General features: G+C 41.1%; 1 non-coding gene across 1 annotated transcript; it reads right to left on the reverse strand.

Moving 5' to 3' along the window:
- Positions 1-3,635: 3,635 nt before the first annotated feature.
- Positions 3,636-3,800, reverse strand: LOC132532597 (U1 spliceosomal RNA). Its single transcript, XR_009544532.1, has one exon. It is a non-coding gene; the product is annotated as a U1 spliceosomal RNA (small nuclear RNA).
- Positions 3,801-16,154: the final 12,354 nt, after the last annotated feature.

Genomic DNA, 16,154 nt, shown 5'->3' on the forward strand with positions numbered 1-16,154 from the left:
TTTAACTTTTAGATATTTGATATTTATATTATATTATATTAATTATATTATATATTTGATATTTAGATATTTGAGAAGACCTTTATTTTACCCTCATATTTGAAGGATAATTTTGTAGGATACTAGATCCATGCCTGGAATTTCCTATCTTTTAATACTTTGAATATAGTGAAGTCTTATAAAAACCTGATAACTCTACCATTGTATGTAACTTCTTTCCTTTTTCTAGCAGTCTGCACATTTTTTTCTTTGACATTGAGTCTTGATAATTCTACAAGGATATCCTTGGTGTTGGTGATTTTGTATTCATGTACTTGGGTGTACACCCTGCCTCTTGGATGCATATGTTCTGAAGATTGCCTGAATGAGGGAAATTCTCAGCTAGATATTAATATGTGCCAAATCCTTTAAGTAAGCCTCACTCAAAGGTGATACAACTGTTTCCTGGGCAGTAGGATACAATGAGAACATTATTTGAATGTTTGAATGTGACATTGTGTTTCCACTAATAGTGTTGCCTCAGGCTGTGTGACCTTTTGTATCAATCAGCTAAACCCTCCCCTCCCATGGCATTTTTGGAATCACCTACTGTCTGTTGTTGCCACTGTTCTTAGGTTGTTTTATTTTTTCCCCCTAAGATTGTGGGACTTTCTATGCCTATTAAATATGAACATTTAAGTGTTAGACTATAATTTCAGCCTGTTAGAATCTTTTGTATTTTGTTTCCACTTTACCAATTTACCTCTTTCAACTTTATATCAATTATGAGTTAGAAAGGTATTTTAAAGAAAGATACAAAGAAGACAGACCCCATAACCTAATACTGGTTGGATACAACAAATGACACTCGATGCTTTAACAACTGGAGGAAGTCTAAGCTCATCAGATAAAGAAAGGACTATAAGAGCTGGATAAGAGAAAGAGACTGGCTCACTTAACAGTGGCCTTTGGTCAATACCAGACCACCCTATCATCTAGAGCCCTAGTTAGAGAACCCTTGGATTTCCACACAGATATGATGGGCATAGACCTATAATAGATCCCTCTCTCTACCATCACTGACAACTTCCATCAGAAAAATCAGCATAAGCCCTTTTGTGGGCCATACCAGGAACTTGTCTTCTCTATAAAGTAGCAATGGTAGGGACTGCCCAACTCTCTGAAGGGAGGTTAGGTCACCCTATCCTGCCACTCAAGGAATACTGGTCCTAAAATGAGTGCAGCCTAAAATGCTAAAATGTTCCCAGATGTTGACCATGAACTGTGAGCTCAGACTGACTGAAACTCAGAGTTTACACAGGATCCTGTGATATATATATTTATCCTGTGTCAGATGGATGGGGTAAACTGTTGACTTTATTCATAAATTTTATTTCAGTTGGGAGCTACTCTTTGCCCTAATCCAACTTTCTTTCTAGCCCTGTACTCAACTCTGACATCATCTTCTCAGACAATATTTTTGTCCAACTCTATGTTAACTATAAAACTCAAACAAAAACTACTAAAGTCATGGGTCCCTACAAACATATCCAAAATAGGCTTGCTAGCTTCTATTTACCCTAAGGTCCCTATTCTGATATGCTCCTTTCCTACTTTTCTTGTTTCTGTTCATTAATCATGTTGTCCTGAATTATATCTTACTGTCTTTCAACCACCAAGCTGCAGGTGCTATCATGATTCCATCCTGACTTCCATGGGTAGGAAGGTGACCTCACCAATGGATCCCAGAACCTCACTTACCCAGAACCCTACCCCAACAGGATGGGGGTGTAGATAGACTTGCCAACATCCATGTCCAATGGAAGAAGCAACTACAGAAGCCAGAATTCTTCCCTTCTGTACCCCAAAAAGAATTTTGGTCAATATTCCCAGCAGAGGAGGAATGTTAGGGGAAGATGACCAGAGGGCTCTGAACACCAACTCCATCAGGACACAGAGAGAGGAGCGGAAAAGGGAAGGACATCTTGGAGTAGTAACAGGTGTAGATGTGACTTGGAAAATAAGAAAACACAGGACCATGGGAAAAAAAGGGAGAATATATATAAATATAGACAGATAGTTAAACAAGTAATAGTCAACCAATATCTGCAACCTTGGAAGAACTACTGCAATTTCCAATGGAGGGAATAGAAATACAGTAGTCTGGTGGTGGGAATAGTGCTGAATTATACCCCTGTTATTTTATAATCTTGTAAATAAATATTAAATAATTAATAAGTTTTTTAAAAGAAAGGCAATTAAAAAAAAAGAAAGGCAATTTTATTGGTTAGATTTGACTCATTAAAATAAGAACCACACTGAAAACCTCTTTTCAAGACAGTATTTATTCTTATAGAGCACCATTGCACAATTACAGGTTTCTGTTAGATTGAACTCAGTGTAGGTATTAGTCATGTAATAAATGTTTAAACTCTGATTGTCACTGTTGAGTTGGAGGGTGGGCACAGAACTTTGGCTGTGGGTGGAGTGTCGAACTATATCCTTTTAATCTTATAATCTTGTAAAATATTATGCAAGTACTAATAACATTTTAATAATCTTTATTGAATCAGAGTGAACTAATTCTTCTTTTCAAGTCAGTTTACAGCTATGTTGATAGAATCACTTGCCAAACACAAAAGACATTCTTTTTATTTTGTTACAATTCCACCAGGTAGCTATATTAAACTGCAATCAAGGGGGGAAACCATTAGTGGACATCTGCATAACTTTCAGTTCACTTCCCATTAGAATGTCCTTTACCTTTCAAATTCTCATAACAGATTTTTTTATTCCATTTTTTCACTGTGTCATCATTTGTGCTAAGTATTTTATATATCTCCTTTCTTCCTTACAACAAACCAATCAGGCACGATTATTATTCTCATTCTGAAGATAGAAAACTGAGGCACAGTATTGCTGGGTGTCCTGCGGCCAGCAGAGAAACCACAGCAACACGGAGAACAGGGAACCAGCGGTGAGGGTGAGGCATGGAGGAAAGGGCCAGCCTCCAAGAGGGCTTCAGAGAGACAGCTCATTTAGTGTTCATACACAGGGTTAGATATACTGATCACCATCCAATAGGAACATAGAGGAAGTATGTAGGACCCAATGAGGAAAGCGCATGACACTCACGCCATGTTAATCACCCCCAGGTGCACCTCATTCATGCTCTTAGCTAACACCTGCTTCTCATATCCAGCTGGGGCTCAAAGGCAAGTTACCAGCCCATAAGGACCTAAGTTATGGCCTTATAAGGGGAGGTCACATATCAGTCACACACGAGAAACAGGAACCTTTTAAGATATGTTGTGTAAGGAGGCAGCTCCCTTGCCCCTGAGCTCGGTGCCATCTCAGCCTACAAAGTAGAGGAGGGACACACCTTTAGGCCAGGTCGGCCTTGGGGTCAACCTCCTCAAGACTCAGTGCAGAAGTGATAGGCCTCTGCCCAGGTTGGCAGATCTGCACCTCCCACAGCACAGTGGGGAGTTAAAGAAATCATACACAAGGGCACAAGGCACAAGGTTAAGAACTGAGTCAGTCAAGTCCAATCTAAAGTCAGTCAATCACCATTCATGCTATGACACTTGTTCTGATGTGATGGTTTTCTTTTTATTTATTTATTTATTTATTTATTTATTTATTTATTTATTTTTCAGGGGAGAGCGTGAACGCAGTCCCCCACTACCACAGATTATGCAGTCGAGTGTCCCACATTTGGGGGAAGTCTCAGGGGTCAGCACATCTGGAGTGCAATGGATAAGCCTCGCCCTGGGAAAAGCACCTTCCTGATCATGGTATCCCCCCTGCCAGGTAAGTGTGAAGTGATAGTTTTCATTTAGAAAGATAGATGAAAGAGTGATGGAGGCATCACTGAACATACCACTCCATTAGAGACACTGGCAAATTTCAGCTGGTTGTTGATGTTTTTCATTCACAAGTGACTCCCAAGGAAGCAATAAAATAGGAATGAGTCAAAGTCAAGTAGGGAGGAGCAAGGTCTAGAACATTCACTTCTTTGTTCTTTCTTTTATATAAATATAAAAACGTTCACTAATTCCAAGAGCTAGATCCATGTGTATTTTTATGTAGCCTATACTCACCTCCATTTTTTTTCAAGCTATTAAAATAATCTTATAAAAGTCAATCCAGAGAAGGGGGAGATAGTAGAATGATTATGCAAAAAATCCCAGATTCAATTTCTCATGCCACCCTAACCAGAGCTGAGTGGTGCTTTGGAAAACAAAACAAAGAAATCAATCCAATGGATACCTGCACATTTTCATACATGTGAGAATATTCCTTTGACATCGATAAAGGAGCTAGGTCAGCAGAGTTTGCATTTCATTACAAGTTGAACAGATGTCAATAAAACCGAATAAAAACCATTCCAGATTGACTACAGTATTCACAGTTTCTTCTAGAAGGTTTGATGTTCAAACATCCTTTTTGGTTTGTTGATTCTTCCTATTAAATCCAAAAGTATTTAGAGATCTGGTCCATGTCATTAGGAAATAAACTCATAAAAATCAGAGCGCTATTCTTCTTCTAGCGTTTGCCAGAGCACTATTAAAATCATGCCACAAATTGGCAACTAGGAGCAGATAAACAAATGCCTAGCAAAGATTTTTTTTGCAATAATAGGGTTGTGAGGTATTTTTCATTTTCTTTACACAAGTTCTAAACTTGAAGCAGGAAAATTTTATAAGTTTTTTAAAGTATATCTACCTTTGTCTTCCAGTTCTTTAATATTCATCTCGAAGCTTATATGCTCTAAATACTCTATATTTGCTTGTACTCGAGATAAGTAACTATGTTTAGATTTATAGGCTAAGTACATTTAGACTACTGTATCTTTTTATTAGTTGCCTCCCTTGAATCTCTCTCATAGCTCTCCTTACTTTCTGATTTTGATATTTTTGAAATTCCTATGCAATTTACTAGTGCTGGAAATTATCTAATTATGTTTTTTTTTTTTACCTGTTTATAAAATAGTCTCCGAATAAATGTCTTTAAGACTTTGGTTGTTGAGGTTTGTTCTTGATCTTTAGCAAGGGTTTTGCTATATCTAAAGGAGTTAGGACTTTAGAATGTTTTTCTATGATGCTTTTAGAAATTCAAACACCTGTCAAGTGAGCCAGTTCTACTTTTTTGTTATAAACTTTACATACCTTTCAGTTTCACCTTTAGAGTGAAATAGTTATATATGAAAAGACTGTATCTGCTTGCTGTTGAGAGCAGAGCCAGAAAGATCAAATCCAAGGCACACAAACCATTCTGAAGATATTAAATTATTTTTTCCATTTCCATATTTTATTAGATGATGAACTACAGACTTCCACTTTTTAAATACCAGTCATTTATATTTGGGGAAAATTCACTTAACAATTTATGCCCCCCGCCCCCAGCTGGTTAAGCACACATGGCATGAAGCACAGGGACCAGCATAAGGATCAGCGTAAGGATCCTGGTTCAAGCCCCAGGTTCCCCATCTGCGCGTCACTTCACAGACAGTGAAGCAGGTCTGCAGGTATCTATCTTTCTCTCTTCCTCTCTGTCTTCCCCTCTGCTCTCGATCTCTCTCTGTCGTATCCAAAAACAGCAATGGCAACAAGGGCAACAACATGGGAAAAAAATGGCCTCCAGGAGCAGTGAATTTGTAGTGCAGGCACCAAGTCCCAGCAATAATCCTGTAGGCAAAAAAAAAAATGCCCCATGTTAAATTCATTTGAATTAAACATGGGTTTTTGAAGAGTACTGCTTTAATTATGTTATGATTGAAATGATTAATCACCATGCATTTTTCAGAAATGATGGAATTATTTTATTTTATTTTATTCTATTTTATTTTTTACCAGAGCACTGCTCAGCTCTGGCTTATTGTGGTGCTTGGGACTGAACCCGGGATTTTGGAGCCTTAGGCATGAAAGTCTCTTTGCATAACCATTATGCTATCTATCGATGCCTGTGATGGAATTATTTTTATCCCACTTTTTCAAGAGTGTTTTCATTCATTGTTTCTTAGAGGGAAAGTTAGAGGATAAAGAGGAATAAAAAGATAGAGGAGAAATGTAACACACTCTGGCATCCACAGAATTCCCTGGGATTCTCCGTAATGCTCCCATGTGGTAGTAAGACTTGATCCCAGGGACTCACACAAAGAAAGGTATGTGCTCTGTGAGGTGAGCTAGCTCCTGGCCCTATTTCCAGTAGGACACAATGAACCCTGCACATTCTTCATTATGTAGAAGAATGCCAGGGAGCTGTACAAGTCTCTCCTTTTTGACCTTATGACTTTGAAAGGACAAATTTGACTTTACAGTGTCTGTTTATTTCAGTTGCTGCCTTTCACAACAGAAACCCAGAACAAGCTGTTTTATAAGGATATACTTGGGAGTAATTTTTGGAATTAAGACGTTTGCATTGAGTCTCCAATGTTTCTATTTTCACCGTGATTGCTACATCTCGCCTATACGTGGTGCTTCACAACTTCAAAATTTCAGTGATCGCACCTCATTCTTATGATAAACTGTAGGGCTAGGCTGGGTTATTATTTGCTCAATGTGGAAGGACCCAAGTTGTCTTCTGACCTTAGGAATGGGAAACTCTGACCACTCAGAGTAGCTGACAGTGTCTGATCTATCAAAGGCTGTTTTTCTGTAGCCAAAAGATTCTGCCTCCCTACTATGGGGTCAAGAAGTCTGATCTGTATACACTTTTGAATAGACAGTTAGGATGAAGAACCCCTCACTGTTAGCCTTCAATTCTTAAATTAGTCATTTCCAATACAACACAGTGAACATTGCACACCCTTCATTAGGTAGAGAAAATCCAGGAAGCTGTCAGAATCTCTCCTTTTTGACCTTGACTTTGAAAGGATAGATCTTCTGGTAATTGGTTGGCATATAGCCCAGTTGACTTTATATAATAAATCATAGAAATATGGCTCATAAAGAGGAAAATGACATTTCAAACAATATCTATTTGTATGTAAGGCTTGGTATTGTTTTAATGCTTTAATATAATTCATCATTTCAAAGTTAATCATTTATCTCTATGACTATGATCTATGGTTTTGTCTACAAATAGCTTGCCTGTGTCATAGTAAAACTGACTAGGCAGACTGCAGTTTTACATGGTGAAGAGTATTCTTCTTAAATTTTAACTAACTTGATTATCTTTTATTAGTGATTTACGAAATCATAAGAAAATAGGGGTATAAGTTCACATCTTTGCTACCACCAGAGTTTTTTTTATTTATTTATTTATTTATTTATTTATTTATTTATTTATTTATTTATTGTGCCTCCAGGGTTATTGCTGGGGCTCGGTGACTGCACTACGAATCCACTGCTCCTGGAGGCCATTTTTCTCCTTTTGTTGCCCTTGTTGTTTATGATTGTTGTGGTTATTATTGTTGTTGTTATTGTTATCTTTGTTGGATAGGACAGAGAGAAATGGAGAGAGGAGGGGAAGACAGAGAGGGGGAGAGAAAGATAGACACCTGCAGACCTGCTTTACCATTTGTGAAGCGACCCCCCTGCAGGTGGGGAACCGGGGGCTCCAACTGGGATCCCTGTGCGGGTCCTTGCACTTTGCGCCATGTGCGCTTAACCCACTGTGCTCCCGCCCGGCCCCATCCACCAGAGTTCTATGTCCCTATCCCCCTCATCAGGAGCTGCAATAGTTCTCTCAAGGTCACAGATATGGATTGACTATATATCTATATCTATATGTCTATGTCTATAAATTTTGTCCGTTTTTTCCTCCCTACAGTCCTGCCTTCACTTCCTTTCTAAGTCACGCCTACACCTGTAACTACTTCCAAGTGTCCTTCCTTTGTTCCTCTTCTCTCTCAGATAAGCGAAATAGTGCCTGACTCCCTCTTCTGTTTTGCAGATTTGCTTCCTCCTCAGTGACGGCATAAAAACAAAGATTCCTGGTAACAGATGTTTCTGGTCTCGATGGAATTGGGGTCCAGGTCTGATCATCTTCCCCTAAACCCCATCCACCAAGGGTATGGGCCAAAATTCTTTTTGGGGAGCAGAAGGCAGGAGTTCTGGCTTCTGTAATTGCTTAGCGAAGTGTATTCTTTATGCAAGCCTTTCTGCCCTAAGGAACGCTGATGGTGTGGTAACAATGCAATGCAGTTATCTCAAGCTTTATAATATTTGCACTCAGAGTGGTGAGAGATGGAATGCGTCTTAGTAGAAGTCACCTTCCTTGCTGCCTTTCTCTTCCTCTCTCTCAAAAACATTTCAATCATGCCAGCTGTGTTAAAAATGTTATTGAAAGCAGACATATTAAAAACAAGAAAGAGCAAATTCACACATGGACACATATTTGAATTACACTGAGTCTGGAATTGGACATGTAAACTAGAAGACGAAGTTTCCAAGAATTCAGTCTGCCACCTATTGACTTTAGATTTCATGTCCCACATTAATTTTAATGAGTGAACATCTGTCTCTGTTAAGCTTTGTTTTCTCTGCAGCACTCCCCCACAATTTCCCCTTCCCAGGTCACCCCTGGAGTTCATGCCGGCTTTGGTTTAGTTTCTGCCTCTAAGCTAGGAAACTCTTGAGTCTACTTTCAGCATGGGAAAAAAAAAATCCATTCATGGGTGAAAATTGGCTTAAGTTCAGTCACGTCACTCCCTTAGACCTTAATTAAGGGAAATGCAGAAGTGTTGATTTCACTACATTGAAACATCTCCCTGAGAGTCCGAAGTCCACTAGCTTTTAGGTACACCATTTGTGATCAAAGTTACTCTGGGCTTTGTTTTAATCCTAAACAGAACTGCTGATGTGTTGGAAGGGGGTGTCCCCTATCTTTGACATATTCTCTATCATAGCTTTAAAATTTGCTTTTTTTTTCTTTTTCTTTTGCTCTAGTCATATCTTTGTTTTAAATGTTAAATATGTTGATTTAAAGACCATTGAACACAGTGTCACTAGCTTAATTTTTTCAGACATTTAGATTATAACTTTAGAAAGTCAAGAAGAAAGATCATAAAGAAATTTGAGGGATCCCCACCTGAGGCACGGGGGCGGGGCTTGATAAGCAATGAAGCAGTGCTTTAAATGTCTCTCTCTCTTTTTTTCCCTGTCTCCACCTCCCCTATCAATGTCTGTCTGTCTCTGCTCAAAACTTAAAGAAATCAGTTGATGATTTGGGTTCTCTGTTTTTTACTGGAAAAAACCAGTAGGCCTATTTTAGGTATATTCCAAGGGGTCCATGACTTTACTAATTTTTGCCTGAGCCTGACATCTAATAGGCAGGTGGACCCAAGTTACTGTAGTTGGAGAAAAGACTAGGAAGCTGAATAAGGGAAGAGAGTAGCTCCCACATATGGGGAAAGTATCTAACTATTGTTAACTGTAAACCCCTTGATTTGATTTGGGGCCCATAGTCAGCACAGGAGCCTATGTGACCTCTGCATCCCTGTAGGTCTGAGCTCGCATTCTGTGGTCACAGCTAGGAACATTCCAGGCTGCAGTAATTTCAGTCTTTTCTAAAACAGAGTGGTCCCGGAGGTGGCACAGTGGCTAAGGCACTAGGCTCTCAAGCATGAGGTCCTGTGTTTGATCCCTGGCAGCACATGTACCAGATGGCTGGTTCTTTCTCTCCTATTTCCAAAAAAAACCAAAAACCAAAAACCAAAAACCAAAACAAAACAAAAACAGAGACCCCAAATCTTCATCTGCAATATTCTCGCCTTTAGGTTAATGATTAGTCAACAATTTGTTTTGCTTTATATCTTAAGTCTTATTCAGCCACCAGGTTCCAGATGCTACCATGATGCCAACCAGACTTCCCTGGGCAGATGACCCCACCAATGTGTCCTGGAGCTCTGCTTCCCCAGAGCCCCACCCCACTAGGGAAAGAGAGAGACAGGCTGGGAGTATGGATCGACCTGTCAACGCCCATGTTCAGCAGGGAAGCAATGACAGAAGCCAGACCTTCCACCTTCTGCCCCCCATAATGACCCTGGGTCCATACTCCCAGAGGGATAAAGAACAGGGAAGCTATCAAAGGAGAGAGGGGATTGGATACAGAGTTCTGGGGGTGGGAATTGTGTGGAAATATACCCCTCTTATCCTATAGTCTTGTTAATATTTCCATTTTACAAATAAAAAAGAAAAAGAAATACAGATGGAAACACAGGCAAGGCAAGCGGGGCAGTGGAACACCTGGTTGGGCACACATCTTACAATGTGCAAGGACCCAGGTTCAAGCCCCTAGTTTCCAGTCCCCACTAGCAAGGGGAACACTTCACGAGCAGTGAAGTAGTATTATAGGTGTCTCTGTTTCTTCCTCTTCCCTCTTGATTACTCTGTCCAATAATAAATAAATAAATATTTAAAAAAAAAAAGAAAAAAGAAAGAAATCAGAGCAGATGCACATTTGAGAACCCAATTCCTGGAGTCCTTGACTTTGGAGGAATCTTCTAAGCTGTAACCCAGTTAGTTGCACAGGGCTGTGCTCGGGGCCCACCAGGCTCTCTGGGCTGCGACTGGCTGACTACATCATAAGCCCCAGCCAGGGCCTAATTCTGCAGGTGCAGCACATTAACCCTACTTTGTGCCGGGGCGACAGCTGAGCTTGCCAGGCTTTGAAATGCCGTAGTCAGACGAAAGAGGGGCTTATTTCATCTTTCCTCCGGAAGGACTGCTGGTTCAGTTGGATCCCATCCAGATGATATTTGGGTGGATTCCAGGGCAACCCTCAACTCCCACTGGTGGAAGTAAAGTGTGTTTGATTAGAGGCTGGCTGAACATAGGTGATATTTGGTCTCTCAGTCCAAATATTTCCACAGGAGCAGGATTGCTACGACAGGTTTTCTACTTTCTAGAATTTTACCTGCAGACCCTAGTGGACCACAGGACTACATAAGAGTCTTCTTGAGCTCAGAGTCACACTAGTATCCACGTACTGACCCAAAGTTTTTTTTTTTTTTAATTGTGTGAACTCCATAATAAAATTCTTTGAGGTTGAAACTACTCTGATGGTTCCCTTTTCCACAAACACTCAGTTAATAGGGAGGGGGTGTTAGATACTTAGAAAAGATCAGGAGGGTTAGGGAGTGGCAGTTAAACTTGGATGAAGGTTCCAGATTCTAGGGTACATGCTCCTAACCACCCCTCTTTGAGTAAGACAGAACTATTTGTCTGGGGTTTGCATGAGTCATTTCCCTTCTTTACTACAAAGTAAAGAAGGGAAATGACTGGGAAAAGAAGGGAAAAGTCCACTCTAATCTCAATGTCACTAGAATTTTTACTTTTCAATTTTTTATTGATTTGTATGCTATTTTTTTTTTTTATTGGCACCAGGGCTTAGTGCCTACATGATAAATCCACTACTCCCAGTGGCCATTTCCTTTCTCTCTTTCTTTTTTTCTTTTGTTTGTTTGTTTAATAGAAATAGAGAAATATGAGATAAAGGAAGGAAAGAAAGAGAAAGGGAAGGAGGGAGAGAAAGGTAAGGAGGGAGGGAGGGAGAGAGAGAGAGGCCTGCAGCACTGATTCACCACTCATGAAGTTTCTACCCTACTGGTGAGGACCAGGGGCTTGAACCCTGGTCCTTATACCTGGTAAGTTTGTACTTTGTTGGGTGTGCCACTGCCCCACCCCTTATTTTTAAATTCCAAGTATGCTATTTTACCTTTTAGATAGATCAATAAATAGGCAAAAAATAATACTGATTTAAGGCAAAATCAGGGATAGAAGATGGGAGAGAGAGAGAGCAAAGAAGTCAAGCTAAGCTCATGGGAAGCAGTTGGAGGATGGGAGAAAGGCAGCATCAAAGTGTTTTTCCTTTTCCTTCTGTCTCAGGCATGTCTCTGGCTGTGGCAGGCCACCTATTTCCCCACCTCCCTCCAGGTGATAAGCGCCCCCCCCCAGCAGTAAGGGAGGGGACTGCCATCACCTCGAGATCTTCGGTGTCACAGCTCTTCCACCACCTGGAAGTAAATGATCTCTTGAAATGCCCTCTACCCACTTGCCCACAATGGCCGTCTTTGCCCACTCTCTCTCTAGTACCTCTCTGAGGCTGTAGCCACATGAATGATGCGCCTGCTTTTCAAGAGCATGAGAGGGCATAGAAATCACAGGTTGCCCCCATTCCGCCAGGTTCTGGAGCATTTGTCAGCAGGAATCTCATTTTTATACCATTAATGAAAGGGAAGTGAATCTGGAAAACACCCGAGGGAGCCAGGTACTATTTCTCTTATCTGAAAGAGAAGAGGGGAGAAAAGAAAAACACCTGGAAGTAGCAAGGATGATTTAGAAAGGAAGTGAAGGCAGGACCGTTGGGGAGATATGCATATATATATATATTTATTTATTTATATATATTTATATATATATATATTTATACTTGGGAACACTATTGCAGTAGCCAATGGAGGGGAGTGGGGACACAGAACTCTGGTGATAGAAACTGGAATTATACCCCTGCTATCTTATAATTTTGTAAAATAATATTTTAAAATAAATAAATAAGGGAGTCGGGCGGTGGCGCAGCAGGTTAAGCGCATGTGGTGCAAAGCGCAAGGACCGGTGTAAGGATCCCAGTTTGAGACCCCACCTTCCCACCTGCAGGGAAGTCGCTTCACAAGTGGTGAAGCAGGTCTGCAGGTGTCTTTCTCTCCCCCTCTCTGTCTTCCCCTCCTCTCTCCATTTCTCTCTGTCCTATCCAACAACAACGACATCAATAACCACAACAATGTGAAACAAGGGCAACAAAAGGGAAAATAAATAAATAAATAAATAAATATAAAAATTTTTTTTGAAAAAGAAAAAAAATAAAATATGGGGTAAAGCACCAGCACAAGAGAGGTCTTTCATACCTGAGGCTCTAATGTTCCCAGTTCAGTTCCCTGGGGCACCATAAGCTAGAGGTGAGCAGTGGTCCGATATCTCTCTCTCTCTTCAAAATAAACAATAAATTATGAAATAATATACATATAGAAAAGAATCACTTGAAAACTTTTTATCTGTTAAAAAAAGAAAAATGGGAGTCTATACACACATATATTTACATAGACATAGATACATCGCTATAGAATTAGCCCGTGTCAGTGACCTGGAGTGAACCATTGCAGGTTACAATGGAGGGGATGGGAACACAGAGCTCGGGTGGTGGGAACCATATCTTAGAGTTCTGTAAATCAATATTAAGTGACCAACAAAAAAGCAAATAATAATAACAAAGAGAAATGGCATCTTCAATGGCCAGGCATTGGCGGACCCAGATGATAGCACTCATTCCCGTGCATAGGAATTTAGGTTCAGGGGCTGGGTGGTGGCGCACCTGGTTGAGCGCACATGTTACAAAGTACAAGGACCTGGGTTCAAGCCCCTGGTCCCCACCTGCAAGGGGAAAGCTTCACAAGTGGTGAAACAGGTCTACAGGTGTCTCTCTGTCTCTCTTCCTCTCTATTTTCCCCTCCTCTCTTGATATCTGGCTGTCTCCATCCAATAAATAAAGATGATAAAAAATTAAAGAAAAGAGGGAGTCGGGCTGTAGCGCAGTGGGTTAAGCGCATGTGGCGCTAAGCTCAAGGACCGGCGTCAGGATCCCGGTTTGAGCCCCCGGGTCCCCACCTGCAGGCAGGTCCCTTCACAGGCGGTGAAGCGGTCTGCAGGTGTCTATCTTTCTCTCCCCCTCTCTGTCTTCCCTTCCTCTCTCCATTTCTCTCTGTCCTATCCAACAACAACGACATTAATAATAACTACAACAATAAAACAACAAGGGCAACAAAAGGGAATAAATAAAATAAATAAAAAATTAAAAAATTAAAAAATAAAAAATTAAAAAATTAAAGAAAAGAATTTGGGTTCCAGTCCCTCTTCCCACCTGTGGGGAGTTTTATGAGTGGTGAAGCAGTGCTACAGGTGTCTCTCTTTTCCTGACCCTTTCCATATGCATCCCTTCTCAATTTGTCTGTCCTATCAAAGAAAGAGAAAGAGGAAAACAAATGGCTATCAGGATCAGTGGATTTGTCCTGCAGACACTAAGCCCCACCCCAGTAATAACCCTAGTGGGGGGGAATAAATTGCATTTTGATTCCTTTCTCAATTAAAAAATGCACAGAAATATGCCTTTAGCTCAGCGCTCCCAGTTGATGGTCACAAGGTAAATTATAAACTGAGTGGCTGAGAGTGAAGAGGCTGCACTTGGTTTAATTCCATCCTACCATTCACCCTCGGAACATGTAACCCCATTCTGCCCACAGGTATGGGAGCCTTGTTACAGCTGGTTTAGGTAGCCATTAAATCTGAGAGATATAGACTCTGTTTTTGTTCCAAGAGCTTCCCACTAAAAAATGTAGAAGAGGTTTTGGTGTGGCCTCCCAGCCATCCTGTAGTGTACACTACTGGAATTCCCTGTCCTGTGACTCCTCTTGGTCAATACTTACCTGGGACCAAGCACAGGGCATCCTTGGACCAGGTACTGATGGAAGAGAAGCTGAGCTGGATGAGGGCCCTGCTCTTGGAGAGTGGGGAGTCTGAGACAGGAAGAGGGTGACTGGTAACAGGAGAGGACTCCTAGTGGCTCAAAGAAGAGGCTGACCTACTTGATTGAGGACAGACTAGGCTTCAGAAGGACCAGCTCAAAAGCTATCTCCACCTCTGTTAATTTTTCTCTTGACCTCCAATCCCTTCTTCCCTCCCAGCCCCTTCTTCCCTCCTTTCCCCTCCTTTCTCTCCAGTTGCCCTTCTTCAACCCCACTCTGGGGGTTTTACTTTCCACCCCTGTGGTAGCCCTGCTATTTGCTTGCTTGCTAAGTGATTTATACATTCTAGGCTGGATCCAGGACAGTGTGGGCTGGAAACCAAATGCAAATCTACCCGAGACAAAGGCCAGAATCAACATAAACTTCAAGACTTCAAGCTAAAGGATTTCAAGACTCTGCCCCCTGCCCAGCTGTCCCTCTGGGGTTCTTTGTCTCAGCTCAAAGTGGGCCCCCTGGCTGTCCCTCATGGGGGAGAGCTGTAGGACAGAAAAGTGGTCTTTGACGTTCCTTCTTTTCCTTTTAGTGACTGTTGGCCCTGTGACTTAGATAGTAGAGTACTAAATAGCTAAAGCTACTTTGTCACAAGTAAGAATGGCTATGTTAAGGGTCACTGTTCAGGAAAAAATCAGAGGCAATCATGAATGTGAGCAACAACAAAGTAACCTCAGAACCACTGTTTCTCCAGATACCAGCTCTGAGCTCAGTGCTTGAATGAGGGCTGCTCTGACATGATCAAGGCAAATGAAAGACCTCAGGGATCCACATTTAGTTCATAAACTCAGTGAGTACATGTTGTGTCAGGCATAAAAAACAAGACTATTGGAGCCAGGTGGTGGCAGCATACCTGGTTAAGTGCATGTTACCATGCTCAGAGATCTAGGTTTGAATGCCCACTCTTCACAAGCAGGGAAATGCTTCACTAGTGGTAAAGCAAGTCTGCAGGTGTCTCTCTTTCTCCATTCTCTTTCAATTTCTCTCTGTCCTATTGAATTAAAAAAATAGAGAAAAGAAAAAAAAAAAGAAAAAAATGGCTGCCAGGAGCAGTGAATTCATAGTGTGGGCACTGAGCCCCAATGATAATCCTGACACACACACACCTCTTTGTGAGCTGAGGGCTTAGAATCCTCCTCCCCCGAGCATTGGTTTTGCTCCTTCCTCTTCCTTCCCTCTGCTGGGATGCCCCTGAGCCAGGTCACCTATTAGTGCTCTACACTATTACCCCAGCGGCCCTGTTGCTATATTGTAGGCTCAAGTTCTCACTTTCTGAAGCATCCTCTGCAACTTCAATTCCCATCTGAGACACAGTGCCCCCCCCCCCCCCAACTGGGGGCATAGGAACTTTGGATTTGAGATTTTAGGGAGTCAGCAGACAGACTCTAATCCCAGCTCTGTCACTACATAATTTTGCAACCCCTTATAGTTTCTATTTTTTCAGTCATTGGAGAAATATTCATGTAACAGTCACTGTTATGGGCATTGAAGACATAGAGGAAACATGTTTGAGAAGATGTTGTCAAGTTTGCAAACTGGTCAGGACAGTTTCTCAGTAAAAGAGTTAATATTTATATGAGTTAGAACCCGAGAACAAATTGGAATTATATGGGAAACTTCAAACACGAGTGTCCTTTGACTCACCAATACTATACGTTGGTAT

The sequence above is a fragment of the Erinaceus europaeus genome, chromosome 13 (genome assembly GCF_950295315.1).
Source record: "Erinaceus europaeus chromosome 13, mEriEur2.1, whole genome shotgun sequence".
In the NCBI taxonomy this organism is placed as follows: domain Eukaryota; kingdom Metazoa; phylum Chordata; class Mammalia; order Eulipotyphla; family Erinaceidae; genus Erinaceus; species Erinaceus europaeus.